Consider the following 15895-nt stretch of genomic DNA (forward strand, 5'->3'; position numbering starts at 1 on the left):
CCATGCCTGTCCACAGCTCCTGTGCTGTGTGGGATTTTTCCCCCAAACATGAGTTTTAAAACAGCCTGCGTCGTTTCCCCCTGGCTGTGCTGAAGTTGGTGGTGAAGGTGTTACGCTGACTGGATGAGGAGGTGGTAGAGGAGGAGGAGGTTGAAGCTGAGTAGGAGGAGGAGGCAACAGGAGGCAAAGCTGTGTCCCCTTATAACGATTGTCAAACGTTGTGTCCTGGAACTGTGTCCCATCCTGTTACTGGGGAAATGGGTCTCACCTATTCTAATCAAAGGGGATAACCATCGGTTACCCAGGTCCCGCTTCAATTGGTGGCAAGTGGCGGGATCCCATGTCCCTGCCAACAGACCCATGGACTACAGTGCTCTAAAGTGACCTACACTGCAGGGCTTGTGTGGAGCCAGAGGAATAACGCCTGGTGGGCGTAACAAGGCCGAATTGACTGCTGCGCTCATGGAGGATGACCAGGCACGCAGTGAGGCAACGAACCCCAGCCAGGGGCCGGAGATGAGGAGGAAGTTCGCAAGGAGGTGGAACGGCGCCTGGCATATTACCGAGAGCCACCCTCAGAGGAGATCGTCAGCAGGACCTTTTTGGATAGTTGTGGTTGGTTTATATATATGCTTGTTAATTTATAAATAAAGCTGTGGCCTGTTTATACCACATTTATGTTTCTTGGTCTGAATTGGTGGGGGGGGGCAGGGCCGGTGCTTCCTATAAGGCGAACTAGGCAGCCGCCTAGGGTGCCATATGGGAGAGGGTGCCCTGCACCCCCATCGCCTGCCATTTAAATGCTGCAGCCGCCTGAGCGCTCTATAGAGAGCCTAAGGTGGCTGCAGCACTGCCTCTCTCCTCACCTCTCCTTCCCTGTAGCGTGGCCAAGCTCCTCTCCGGTCCGCGGTACCCAGCCGGAGTGATAGGAGTGACTGAGTGTGCACCTCTGTCAGTCCGGCTGGGTACAGGAAACAGAATCTCCTATACCGCGCAGAGTTTCTGTTTCCTGTACCCAGCCAGACTGACAGGAAGTGCACACTGAGTGTGCACCTTCCTATCACTCCGGCCGGGTACCGCGGACCGGAGAGGAGCTCGGCCACGCTACAGGGAAGGGGAGGTGAGAAGAAGAAGAGAAGATTACAGGGGGGGGGGGGAGTGGAGAAGATTGGAGGGGGGGAGAAGAAAAGAAGATTACAAGAAGGGAGGGGGGAGTGGAGAAGATTACAGGGAGGGAGGGGGAAGAAGAAGAGAAGATTACAGGAAGGGAGGGAAGGGGGAGAGTGGAGAAGATTACAGGAAGGGAGGGGGGAGAAGAAGAGAAGATTACACGGGAAGGGGGGAGTGGAGAAGATTGGAGGGGGAGAAGAAGAGAAGATTACAGGAAGGGAGGGAGGGGGAGAGTGGAGAAGATTACAGTGAGGGAGGGGGGAGAAGAAGAGAAGATTACAGGGGAAGGGGGAGTGGAGAAGATTGCAGGTTTGGAGAATAAGAGAAGATTACAGGAAGGGAGGGAGAGGGGAGAGGAGAAGATTACAGGGAGGGAGGGGGGAGAAGAAGAGAAGATTACAGGGGGAGGGGAGAAGATTACAGGGAGGGAAGGGGGAGAAGAAGAGAAGATTACAGGGGGAAGGGAGAAGATTACAGGGAGGGAAGGGGGAGAAGAAGAGAAGATTACAGGGGGGGAGAAGATTACAGGGTGGGAAGGGGGGAGAAGAAGAGAAGTTTACAGGGGGAAGGGAGAAGATTACAGGGAGGGAAGGGGGAGAAGAAGAGAAGATTACAGGGGGGGAGAAGACTACAGGGTGGGAAGGGGGGAGAAGAAGAGAAGTTTAAAGGGGGGAGAAGATTACAGCGAGGGGGGAAGACGAGAAGATTACGGGGGGGAGTAGAAGAGGAGAACACAGGGAGGGGGGAAGAAGTGGAGAACACAGGGGGGTGGAAGAAGTGGAGAAAACAGGGAGGGGGGAAGAAGAGGAGAACACGGGGGGAGAAGAAGAGGAGAACACAGGGGGGAAATGAGAACACGGGGGGGTTGAGGAGAACATGGGGGAGGGAGAGACCACTAAAGGAGGGAGGGGGTGGTGTAGAGACCACTAGGGGAGGAGGGTGAGGAGAGACCACTAAAGGAGGGGGGGTGGAGGATAGACCACTAGGGGATGGGAGGGGAGAGGAGAGACCACTAATTGAAAGGGGGGGCAGAGGAGAGCAGAGACCACTAAGGGGGAGATGAGAGACCACTAATGGAAAGTCGGGGAGAAAAGGAGACCACTAAGGGAGGTGGGGGGGAGAGGAGAGACCACTAAGGGGCAGGGGAGATCTCTAAGGAATGGAAGGGAGAGCTCTATAGGACAGGGGCAGGACAGAGAGCTCTTTCACACTACGCCCACACACACACACACAATGCATCCCTATACACACAGAAACACAACATGCTTCCCTTACACACAGACACACAATGCATCCATTACACACACACACACACACACACAATGCAACCCTTACACATAAAGACAATGCATCCTTTGCACATATACACAGAAACACACAATGCATCCCTTACACACACATGCAAACACACACTGCTTCTCTTACACACACACACACACACACACAGAAACACAATGCATCTCTTACACACACTCAATGCACCCCTTACAGACACACACACTGCATCCCTTACATACACAGAAACACACTTTGCATCCCTTATGCATACAAACACAGATTCACACAATGCATCCCTTACACACAACAAGAAACACACAATACATCCCTTATACACAAACACATACTGCTTTCTATCCCTTACACAAAAACACACTGCTTCCACTACACACAAACACACTGCATCACCTACACAAACTAGTATCCCTATACACTACATTCCATAAGCACACACATTAGATCCTCAACAGTAACACATCCCCTACACACTCCACTCCCTGTGAGCGAACTCATGGGTGGAACATGTAGGTGGACTTATGGGTGGGCCTTATGGGCATACTCACCGTCAGGCCCTGGGGCCTAGACCTTGAGCTGTGTAAGGGGCCCAAAAAAATGGAGCTGCTTCCCGTTCTCACAGAATATTGAATTTTGTGACCACAGTTACAAACAGCCTCCAGAGATCCTGTTCTACACCAGACCAGTGGAGCCAGACTGCAGCCATCACCATCCTCATCTGATTGTAAGTAGGCAATCTAGTATATTATTAGTGACACTAATCTCTAATTTACCTCACATTAATGGTACACCATAGTCCCCAGAACCACTGCAGCTTAAGAAAGTGTTTCTGGTGTCTATAGTTTGTCCCTGCAGGCTTTTTAATGTAAACACACACTGTGTGCAGCACTGGCGTTAGTTCATATGGCAGATCATATGGGTGGGGCATTGTGATGTCACTAGGGGGTGGGTGGGAGGGGGGGCGGCAAATCTTTATTTTGCCTAGGGCAGCAAAAATGCTTGCACCGGACCTGGGGGGGGGGGGGGGGGGTTGGTGGGGATAATGGGTCGCACCACACAATAACCACTACCTACACACATGTCCCTCACAGCTGAAGCATCCTGTCCCTACACTAATAAGAGCTCATGTGACATGCGGCGCCTCGTGACTCCAGCTTATATATAGAGGCTGGGTCACATGCTGCACTGGCCAATCACAGCCATGCCATTAGTAGGCATGGCTGTGATGGCTTCTAAGGGCACACGAGTCAACATGTGTTGATTGGCTGCCCTGCAGCCTTTCAAAACGCGCCCATAAATTGTCGAACACCGAACTCCAACCCGAACATACACTGATATGTCCGTGTTCGGGTCCGGGGTCCAAAAACCGTAATGTTCGGTACAAACCCGAACTTTACAGTCCGGGTTCACTCAACTCTAATCTTTTTCATTATTGTAACTAAAATGAAGTACAAGTTACCGCTGCAGTGAAGAAAATAATGATATTCTGTGTAGATATCATCTTTTCTGTTATGTTAATTGAATAAACTGTAATTTTCACATTTTCATAGAACATGCTATGTAGATCTTATCTCCCTTATCATTACTGATTACCATCGGATGTATGAAAGCTATGCCTATTTCTTTTTCCACTAAGGGTTGTTTTAATAATCTTATTTTTACTTATGTATATTATAAGGGTCTGGTTCCTTTGTATATGAATTCACATTACAATTAATTGTTTATGTTTCTTTAAGATAAGCTCAGAACGACACTAATTGAACTTACAGTTCCACTTTACATTGATCTTCTTATGAACGTCTTTTAATTCTTATGGTTATTGCAATAATCTCTTACTGAATGTCTTTTTTAATTAGATGCATTTGTATATTGATTTTCAGATGTCGTATAATTGATATATTGTTTATGATACACTATTATATCAATGTCTGTGTACTTAAACAGATGCACTGTATTATTTAAATGGAATGATGGCTCACACATGAAAAGTTTTGCCATAGAAGGACGTTTCTACCTTTAAGAAACTTTGACAGGCATCACAATCTTAGAGGCTATATATACTATGAGACAAGGATCCTTCACTATCTTGAAAAAGCCTGCCAAGCACGGGCAAAACGCGTTGATGAGCTGAGGATCAAGTTTTTATTCATCTGCATTTCTCCGGTTCCAGCAGTAATTTGAAGCGGTCTGAGATAACAGCGTCCCGTCGGTATTCACTATCATCATAGCAGCTTGAAGAGAGAACTGTCTACTGCTTCATCTGCTTCAACGAAAATGTAACTTTACTGCTTGCATTGGACTAATTAGTGGTTAGGATTTGAACTTTATACCACTTCTTGTATTTATATTTCCACTTCTACACAAAGATATTTTTTCTAATAAACTGTGTTTGAAAATATCCCGCTTAGAAAAATTTCTGCGAGATCATAACTGCAACACTAAGCTGTGGATTTTCAACACCACCCTATTCCTGACCACAGTGTCAGGCACACAGTGATTTTTTTTTGCTAAGGCATACTTACCATTGTGTAGGTGCATAAAGACTATACCTATAAGTGTATATGGTTTTAAATTAGAATTTCTTCCTTTTTCTAACAGTTTTTCTAACAAGATTTTCTGAAGCGCTGACACTTTTTCCAAAACTTGTTATTAAACTGTATTGAATCGTATATGAACATACCTTCTTTAGCTTCCTTAAAAAGTTCTTCCAATGGAAATTTTAAAGTCTCATCCAACATCAAAGCATCAGATGTTGCAGATAAATATGTTTCTGCAAACCTTTTTGAATCGATATCATGCAGGTGATAGTGTTTATGGGTGGAGGAAGTCATTCTTAGTCTCTGGATAATCAAGTTAGATGCACCAAAAATGCTGTGATTACAGTTTGAACTAAAAATGTAGGTTGAAATTCATTTTATAAGTATCTGATAAGACCCCAGGCGAAATAAGTCTAGGTAGGTCAAGTTTTTTTTTCTTCTTTGTTTTTCTCATTGTGGAGATGATTGCAGTTTTATTTACTTTAACTTGAGGCAAGCAAAGATAACGACAGGAGATGAATGACATGTGATAGTATGTTTTTACTATGTCTGCTTTATATGTGTGTAAAAAAGATCTGTGTGTGAGTTCTTTATTGCACAACCAGACACTTTAACAGGATCCAGTGAAAACTTAAGGGAATTTTAATTTTAAGCGGCACTGTCATGCCGAACTTACCTTTCCCCAATTGCTTCCTCTTCTCTCCCTCTCTCACGATCTGTTCTTCTTTTCTACCTTTTTGATCTAGTTTCCTTTAAAACATAAGATAAAGTAGGGATTATTTTATCTTGTGTATTTTTTTCTACGCTTGACCATCTTTGACCCAAGGAAGAGCTTAAGTCCACTCCATTTCCTGGGGTCAAATAAATTTTTCCATCATACTTACTTTTCCTCCGTGTTCTCGCTTTGGTTCATTCGCCATTCAAATGTCCTGTCCTTTAGACAGGCCACCGGTGCAACTACCAAGTTTATTACAGAATATGTACAATTGGTCTATTCGTGTTTGGACATAAAATTTCCCTTTTGCTCCTACTCGCTATACACAGCTGCTCACTGTTTGAAAAAAAGACCCCCCCAATTTAATAAAGCAATCTATTCAAATAATTAACAGTGGGTCATGGTGTGTCCCCCCCGCCCCCTGAGCCTCATCCGTGCCCCACTAGTGGGGGCCACTTAACTAAACAGGGGAACTATTGTCTCTACTATCCCCCCCATGGCCTCCATACATGGGTTGCGGGTGGGGGCCCTAAAATAACAAAATACCTACAGACCTACAGTCTACCCCCCAGACCAAGCCATGATCGACGGGTGGGGGCTAACTGTAAAAAATAAATCGACTTCCCAAGTGGGTTGAGGGCTACCAGGGGCACAATTTGATGTAGTGGAGTCTGGAGGGGGGCTAAAAGAAAGATGGATGTGGCCATGACAGTGCTGCTTTAATTACTGTCTTTTTTTTAATCTCGCCCATAAGTAGAGTTAAAAGGACCCTACTATACCAAACTGTCCAATACAACCATTATTACGTAACATATGTAATACCAATCTGGGCACTATGTACACCAATATTAGGTTACTTATAATATCCCATTGTGGGCACTAAGCACACCATAATAATTATAGCTAGATTAATATATATGGAGTTCAAACTGGTATTTTATATTTTGTAAAATTTCACTAAAATTGTTATGGTCATCATCCCTGGCTTTCCTTTTTGACCAACATACAAGTTCTAGCTGTGGTCATGTCCGGCCATGACATTGTGCTGCCTTGGTCCAAGGTTGAAATGCTGCCCCACCTATTCAAAACAGTATGTTATGCAGTGTGTGTAGTGAATGCAGTGTCTGTGTAGGGGATATAGATAGTAAATGCATTATGTGCATGTGTATAGTGGATGCAGAGTGTGTGTTTGTGTAGTGGATGCAGTGTGTGCATGCAGTGAATGCAGAGTATGTGAGTAGTAGATGCAAAGTGTGTGTGTGTAGTGGATGCAGTGTGTGCAAGTGTGTGCATGTGTGTGCATAGTGGATGCAGTGTCTGTGTGTAGGGGATGCAGAGTGTGTGGGTGTAGTGAATGCACAATGTTTGTATAGAGGATGCAGAGTGTGTGTGTAGTGGATGTAGAACCTGTGAGTAGTGGATGCAGATTGTGTGTGGTGGGTATAGAATATGTGTGTAGTGGATGCAGTGTCTGTGTGTAGTGGATGCAATGCCTGTGTTTAACGAATGCAGTGTGTGTCTCTAGTGGGTGCATAGTCTGGGTGTAGGAGATGCCGAGTTGGTGGATAGTGGATGCAGAGTCTGTGTGTAGTGGATGCAGAATGTGTATGTAGTTTATGCAGGGTGTGTTTAGTGGATGCAGTGTCTGTGTATGTGTAGTGCATGTAGTATGTGCATCAGTGGCGTACATACCGGGGTCATACCGGTATGTACCCACTGTGGCAAGCCTATTCTCCTGGGGGGCCCAAGAGTTGACCACCTCAGGGCCCCCCGAGGCTGGCCCTGCTGTCACCCCATGGCCGGTCCTGCAGGCGCGCGAAGGAGCACTCTCCCCTGAGTGCTTCCTCTTCAGCTCCCTCGCGCGCCTTCTTCCGGCGCCGGCATCCCTACGCGGCGCACGAGGGAGCTAAAGAGGAAGCACTCAGGGGAGAGTGCTCCCTCGCGCGCCCGCCCACCAGCCTGCTCGCCCGCCCAGTGACCGGCCGCCCAGCAGCACCACTGGACCCCAGGGAATCCCCTCAGCACTCCAAAAGATAAGGAGGCTGGGGGATTACATTTAAAAAAAACATGTGTGAGTGTGAGTGTTAGTGTGTGTGTTAGTGTTAGTGTGTATGTTAGTGTTAGTGTTAGTTTGTGTGTTAGTGTGTGTGTTAGTGTGAGTGTTACTGTGAGTGTTAGTGTGTTAGTGTTAGTGTGTTAGTGTTAGTGTTAGTGTGAGTGTTAGTGTGTGTGTTAGTGTGTGTGTAAGGGTTAGTGTGTGTGTGTTAGTGTTAGTGTGTGTGTTAGTGTGAGTGTTAGTGTGAGTGTTAGTGAGTGTGTTAGTGTGTGTGTTAGTGTGTGTTAGTGAGTGTCAGTGAGTGTGTCTGTTGAGTGTGTGTCTACTAGTGAGTGTCAGTGAGTGTGTTACTGTGTGTGTCTGTTACTGAGTGTGTTTGTGTGTGTGTTAGTGAGTCTGTTTGATGTCTGTTAGTGAGTGTGTGTTTGTCAGTGAGAGTGTATGTTTTGTAAGTGAGTGTGTATGTATGTCTGTCACTGAGTGTGTCTCTGTTAGTAAATGTGTGTGTCTGTTAGCTAGTGTGTATGCGTCTGTTCGTGTGAGTGTGTGTGTCTTCAGCACTTACCTTTCTCCAGCGCGGACTACCTTGGCACTGGGGATCCCTCCGCCTCTCAGCTCCGAATACGCATGCGCAGCAAGAGCCACGCGCGCATTCAAACCGCCCATAGGAAAGCATTACTCAATGCTTTCCTATGGACGTTCAGTGTCTTAGAATCACGGAAGCTCCTCTAGCGGCTGTCAGTGAGACAGCCACTAGAGGCTGGATTAACCCTCAGTGAAAGATAGCAGTTTCTATGAAACTGCTATGTTTTCAGCAGCAGGGTTAAAACTAGAGGGACCTGACACCCAGACCACTTCAATGAGCTGATGTGATCTGGGTGTCTGTAGTGGTCCTTTAAGTGTGTGTGCATCTGCATGCACTGGCGTACATACCGCGGTCGCAGGGGTCGCAGCCCTGCAACCCCTGCGACAAGGTGCCTGCTGCCATGTGTTGTGGCCCCGACCCGTGCAGAGTAAATAGGGGGGGGGGGGGGGCACGGATCAATTTTCGCACCGGGGCCCCATGGGTCACGTGTACGCCACTGATGTGCATTGTTTGTAGTGGGGTTGAATAAAGGCTGTGAGCAGTTAATTTATAATTAGACTTATTTCCCCATCCCTGCTTGCTACCTGTGGTCAGGGAAGGGGATCACTAGTGGTCTGGTGGCAAAGCATGTTTGTTCTGTGAAGAGGGGTCCTAGAAGTCTTACCTTCCCCTTCTGCAGCTTCATGTCCTCTCCTCTCGGGTGTTGCATGTATGTTGCTTTGACAACACTCCACACAGATCGCAATGCATTATCGAGCATTGCCATGACAACCCCTAGGTGGCGGTATATCCATGAGCAGCTGGTTAACTACCTACTAGGTTGTCACTTCCCTTACTGTAAAACATTCAGAGTGATTAAAGGGACACTATAGTCACCAGAGAAACTACAGCTTAATGTAGTTGTTCTGGTGAGTATAATCATTGCCTTCAGGCATTTTTATGCAAACACTGCCTTTTCAGTAAAAAGGCAGTGTTTACACTGCCCCTAGGGACACCTCCAAGTGGCCACTCATCAGATGGCTACTGGAGGTGCTTCTTGGCTCAGTGCTGCACAGTAGGCAGCACTGCCATTCAGCGTCTCCACGCTCTGCATCTCTTTGAGGAGGTGCTGATTGGCCCTCCTCATAGAGATTGGCCCTCCTCATAGAGTGTTTGTCAACGCCCCCTTGCTGATTTTAGCCAATCCAATGCTTTTCCTATGGGAAAGCATTAGATCGGCTAAAAATCTGCATTTCTGATGATGTTACCAAGGGCACCGAGCTAGCGCTGGTGGACCCATGCAGCACTGGAATTAAGGTGAATTTTAATTCCTTTTAAGGGGGCAAGCCATCTAAATGGTGGGTTAAACACTATAGGGTCAGAAATACATGTTTGTGTTCCTGACCCTATAGTTTTCCTTTAAACTCTCCTGCAGAATGTCCAATGCTGTCGAGACTCAGTGGAGGATGAAAATGAACAGTTTTTATCAAAGGATGAAAATTAACTTTTTTTATCGAGCAAAGCACAAGATTTATACCCAGACCCCTAGCATGTTTTAGTAAAGACTTTAAACCATTTGGAGTTAAGTCTTCCCATAGAGACGCATTGCAATGTTCTTGAAATTCTTTTGGTATGATTGTATAGAGAAAATAGTATTGTACACATGAATCAGATCTCATCATTCCAAATATCAATGCCATTTACTGTCAAATAATAACTATTATGTTAAAATTTTACCTGTTGCCTTCAGGCTCAATTACATATTTGGGTAGATATGAGCACCAGTGACATTTTTATTTCGTACGAATGAATTCGTACTAAATAAAAATGTAATTCATCCATTCCGAAATTCAGTAAAAAATCATTTGTCCATTATTACGAAAATAGCACTGCGCATGCACACAATAAAAAGCAAGGAGGGAGCTGGCAGCTATTGTTCGTATGAAGGTCCTCGTTCAGGAGACGAATGGATATTGTTTGTATGAAGTACTTCCGAACGGAAAAAGGTTAAAACATATGAAGTAAAGGTGAAAACATACAAATAGGTGGTAAGTTCCTCCACAAGACTATTACACACACGGGTTAAGTCCCCTGCTGCAGGGAGATCCAGGTTTTTTTGTGCTGTGGGGGTTTATTCTCCTGCAGCACTGAGTCTATTAAATGAAAGAACTGAAATGAAAAGGTAATGCATTCGGCATTTGCCCTTTCGTTTCGTATATAATTTGTATGTAGGACTTTCGTTTATGTTATAGTAAAGGAATACGAAAAAGTAAAAAATAGGGAAAAAAACATATTCATCCGATAATTAATGCACATGTCTAGGTAAAACCAATCAAATGCCTCTTCTTGGCCATTTACCCACTTCTGCACATATTCAATGCAAACATTACTGAATTCTAAAATAAAGAGCTCCTTGAAGAATTCAAACATTGGGAACAGCTGAACTACACTAGGACCAGCTGAAATGTCAATCAAGTGGTCCCCACCAATGATACTTAACAAAAGGAACATAAAATAATATTATAAAATATATATTTTTAGTTTGTATGTAAGTTCTCTAAGACAGTCTAAACTGTCTTATCTCTCCTGTATAAATTGCATGAATGACATAGCCTGAAGGATACGGCTAAATACTACTCTGGTATAAACTGAGTGGCTGACACAGTTTGAAGGCTACTGCTTAATATTACTCCTGTCTAAATTGCCTGGCTGATAGAGTCTGAAAGCCACTGCTTAATATTACTCTTGTCTAAATTGCTTGGCTGACATAGCCTGAAGGCTACTGCTCAATATTACTTTTGTCTAAACTGCGTGACTGATACAGTCTGAAGGCTACTGCTTAATAGTACTCCTGTCTTAACTACATGGCACCTATAACATGAAGGATATTGCTGAATATTACTTCTGTTTTAACTGCTTTATCACTCCTGTATGAACAGCATGATTGTCATAGCCTGAAGGATATGGCTAAATACTACTCCGGTTTAAATTGCGTGGCTGATACAGCCTGAAGGCTACTGATTAATATTACTTCTGTTTAAACTGCTTGGTTGATATAGCCCGAAGGCTACTGCCTAATATTACTCCAGTCTAAACTGCGTGGTAGAGGTATTGAGTATAATCCTTTATATGCAGATGACACGCAGATCTACCTGTCCTCCCCTGATCTCTCTCCGCCCACCTTGACTCGTGTTTCTGACTGCCTCTCTGCTATTTCCAACTGGATGGCTGCTCACTTCCTTAAACTCAACCTGTCCAAAACAGAACTTCTAGTTTTTCCTCCCTCAAGTGCTGCTACTCCTGTGTCTGTCTCCATCCAAGTCAACGGCGCTACTATCACCTCTACCTCGCAGGCTCGCTGCCTAGGGGTTCTTTTTTGATTGTGATCACTCTTTTACTCCTCATGTCCAATCGATAGCCAAATCCGGTTGCTTCCAACTCAAAAACATCCGCCCATATCTAACTCCGGATGAGGCTAAGGTACTGGTTCATGCTGTTGTTCTCTCTCGCCTTGACTATTGCAATCCCCTTCTCATCGGTCTTACATGTTCCCAGCTTGCACCGCTGCAATCTATATTGAATGCGGCTGCGAGGCTTATTTTCCTGTCCGGTCGCACCTCCCACGCCTCCACACTCTGTCAGTCCCTGCATTGGCTTCCAGTTAGATATAGGGCCCAATTCAAAATTCTGGTGTTTGCTTACAAATCCCTACATAATGCTGCTCCAACATACCTATCCTCCCTCATACACAAGTATGTCCTGTCGAGACCCCTGCGCTCAGCCCAAGACCTACGCCTATCCTCTGCCCGGATTCCCACCTCTGATGCTCGCCTTCAAGACTTCTCCAGGGCTGCACCTATTCTGTGGAACTCCCTTCCCTCCTCAATCAGACTTTCACCCAGCCTCCACTCCTTCAAAAAATCTTTGAAAACTCACTTCTTCATTAAAGCGTATCAATTAAACTGTCAGCAGGTTTCTCATCCCCCACCCCATGACACCTTTCCTGCAGCTGTCAAAAATGACCTTCCAAGCACTCAATAAACCCTTCTCTATTTAATTCCCCTACTTTAACCCTTTGTGTCCCTATACCCCACTCCCTCTAGCATGTAAGCTCATCGAGCAGGGCCCTCAAACCCCTCTGTTCCTGTACGTCTAGTGGTCTGATCTCAATTATGTGTCTCTTAGTCCACCCATTGTACAGCGCTACGGAATTTGTTGGCGCTATATAAATAATAATAAAATAATAATAATAATAATAATCATCTGAAGGCTACTGCTTAAAATTACTTCCGTTAAAACTGCTGGGCTGATATAGCCTGTAGGCTATTGATAAAATATCACTCCTGTGTAACACTGTGTGGCTGATACAGCCTGAAGGCTACTGCTAAATATTATTCCTGTCTAAATTGCCTGGCTGATATAGCCTGAAGGCCACTGATAAACATCACATGTCTTTCTGATATGCTTGAAGGATACTGCTCAAAATTATTTTTGCCTAAAAAGCTCGGCTGGTAAAGCCTGAAGGCTACTGCTCAATATTTCCACTTTGGCTGATAAAGTTTGAAGGCTAGTGCTTAATATTATCTCTGCCAAACTGTTTGGCTGTTACAACCTGAAGGCTATTAAGAAATATCACTTCTGTCTAAACTGCTCGCCTGATATAGCCTGAAGGATATTTAATCTATTGACTATCGTTAAGCTGACTAACTTCTATCTCACGATATACAGAAAAAGTGTTTATTTTTTTATTTTTTTTATTGGTTAGTAAAGAACAAAGTAATCTTGTGGGCTTAGGTTAAAGGTGACTGCTCAATTGTAATCTATGGAACAGAGGGGGGTGACTGCTCAATTGTAATCTAAACAAACACATTTGTCTGCTAGCACCCATACATTTTTCTGGCTGAGAAGACTAGAGGTTATTACAACTATAAGACTCGGCTGCCCCACCAAGAATATGACTTCAAAAAAAAGTCAAGAAAATCAACCAATACCCAAAAAGAAGGGGGATAACAAAACAGAAAAATGTCTCTCTTTTTTACACCTCCATATATCTCAAGAACAGAACAAGACAGAGAGACGGAGACGAATATATTTAAAGGTGATACTAGAACAGAAAGAGAATATAATGAAGAATCCCTCAAAATCCAATGCATGGAAGAAGTTCACCCATTACTGCAAGAATAGGTATATACATATTTTGAAGCCCAATTGGGGAAATAGCACTAAAGCTGGCTGACTTAGTGGATCAATCTAAAATAAATAATTTACAACTCTGAGATATAGCCGAACAAATAACAAACAATAAGTTGGAAGAATTTGTAATTTAATTTTTGGGGAAATTGGGCCTCAAGGCAACATCGCAAATTCCTATATTGGAGAGATGCCACAGCGGGATGAAACCACCAAATCTCCCAGAGACTGTACCGAGAAATGTCATAGTTCATTGCTTTTCTAGCAAAGTTAAAGATCAAATCATGCAACCACCAAAACTGCTTCATTAAGCTAACGTTGTTTTGGTGACTACAGTGTCCCTTTAATGAAGCTGTTTTGATGCAGACTTGTTGGAACAGGGTGGCCGTCCACCAACCATCAACTACTCCATCCATCTGGACCCTGGATGGTCCAGATGGATGGAGTAGTTGATGGTTAGTGGACGGTCACCCTGTTCCAACAAGGCTGCGACGTCAGCAAGGTGGTGGTGAAGTCATGTTTTGGGCCGGAATCATGGAAAGAGAGCTGGTCAGCCCCTTTAGGGTCCCTGAAGGTGTAAAGATGACCTCTGCAAAGTATGTGGAGTTTCTGACTGACCACTTTCTTCCCTGGTACAGAAGGAAGAACTATACTTTCCGTATTAAAATCATCTTCATGCATGACAATGCACCATATCATGCTGCAAAGAATGGGGATAAAATGAGAGAAAGTCACGGTGTGGCCTCCATCCTGCCCTGACCTCAATCCTATTGAGAACCTTTGGAGCATCCTCAAGCAAAAGATCTATGAGGGTGGGAGGCAGTTTACATCCAAACAGCAGCTCTGGGAGGCTATTCTGACATCTTGCAAATAAATTCAAGCAGAAACTGTCCAATGGATGCAAGACTTGTGAAGCTGCTATCAAATAAGGGGTCCTATGTTAAAATGTAACGTGCCCTGTTAAAATGTTTAAAAAGTTAAAATGTTGTTATGAGTTTGACTGAAATAGCTTTTGATTTCAGTAAATATGCTGCAAACACAACAAATGACAATTTTCAGTTCTTTACAACCTATAAAGTGTTTGAAACTTACTGTGCGTAATAATTTGGAACAGTGCATTGTAAGTTTTTTATGTTTAAAAAAACCTGTTATCATAAGGAGGTTTGTTCAATAAAATTTGAATTGTACTCTTAATAGTTGATAACATGAGAATTATGCTGACTGTTATTTACATCAATTATTTAGGTAAATGAGAAAAATATAATTTGCATAATAATTTGGAACAGGGTGTAAATGCAAATACACCCCTCCATTCAAACTTCAAAATTACATACAAACATAATCCTGCATTGAAACGTCAACACTACATACAAACACAACTCTGTGTTAAACACCAAAATTATATATAAACACACCCCTACATTAAAAACCAACACTACACATAAATGCACACTTGCATTCAAACTCCAACACCACATACAAACACATTAGTCTTTGTATGATAATGTCTCTCAGGTTTCACTACTCAATTCTCTGCCATTTAGGAGTTAACTCACTTTGTTTTTGTTTATGCAGCCATTGCCACACCTCCCGTGCTCTGATTGACACAGCCTGCATGAAAACAGCTGGTTTCACTTTTAATCAGATGTAATTTACCTTAAACAATTTTATCTATTGCTCTGTAATTTGAAATTTAATCACATACAAGAGGCTCTTGTAGGGTCTAGCAAGCTATTAACATAGCAGGGGATAAGAAAATCTAAACAGAACTTGCAATAAAGGAAGCCTAAATAGGGTTCTCTTTACAGGAAGTGTTTATGAAGGCTGTGCAAGTCACATGCAGGGAGGTGTGACTAGGGTTCATAAACAAAGTGATTTAAGTCCTAAATGGCAGAGAATTGAGCAGTGAGACTGCAGGGGCATGATCTATACACCAAAACTGTGTCATTAAGCTAAAGTTGTTTTGGTGACTATAGTGTCACTTTAAGTTGTTCCAGTGGCCTCCATCACTGTATTACAAGTGCTAGAAACTCTTTACCACTGTTTGGAGATTGTTCTCTATCTATACTGCCTCCCTTGGTAAACTCATTAGCTTCTTTGGCTTCCAATATCTTTTCTATGTGGATGACATACAAATCTACCTGTCCTCTCCTGATCTATCCACGTCCCTCTTGATTAGTGTATCTGACTACCTCGCTGCTATTTCTAACTGGATGGCTGCCCACTTCCTTAACCTCAATTTGACCAAAACTGACATTCTAGTCTTTCCCCCCTCAAGTGTTGCCACTCCTGTGTCTGTCTCCCTCCAAGTCAACGGTGCTACCATCTGCTCCACCACGCAGGCTCGCTGCCTAGGTGTTCTCTTTGAC

Source organism: Pelobates fuscus, chromosome 11 (assembly GCF_036172605.1).
Source record: "Pelobates fuscus isolate aPelFus1 chromosome 11, aPelFus1.pri, whole genome shotgun sequence".
NCBI lineage: Eukaryota > Metazoa > Chordata > Amphibia > Anura > Pelobatidae > Pelobates > Pelobates fuscus.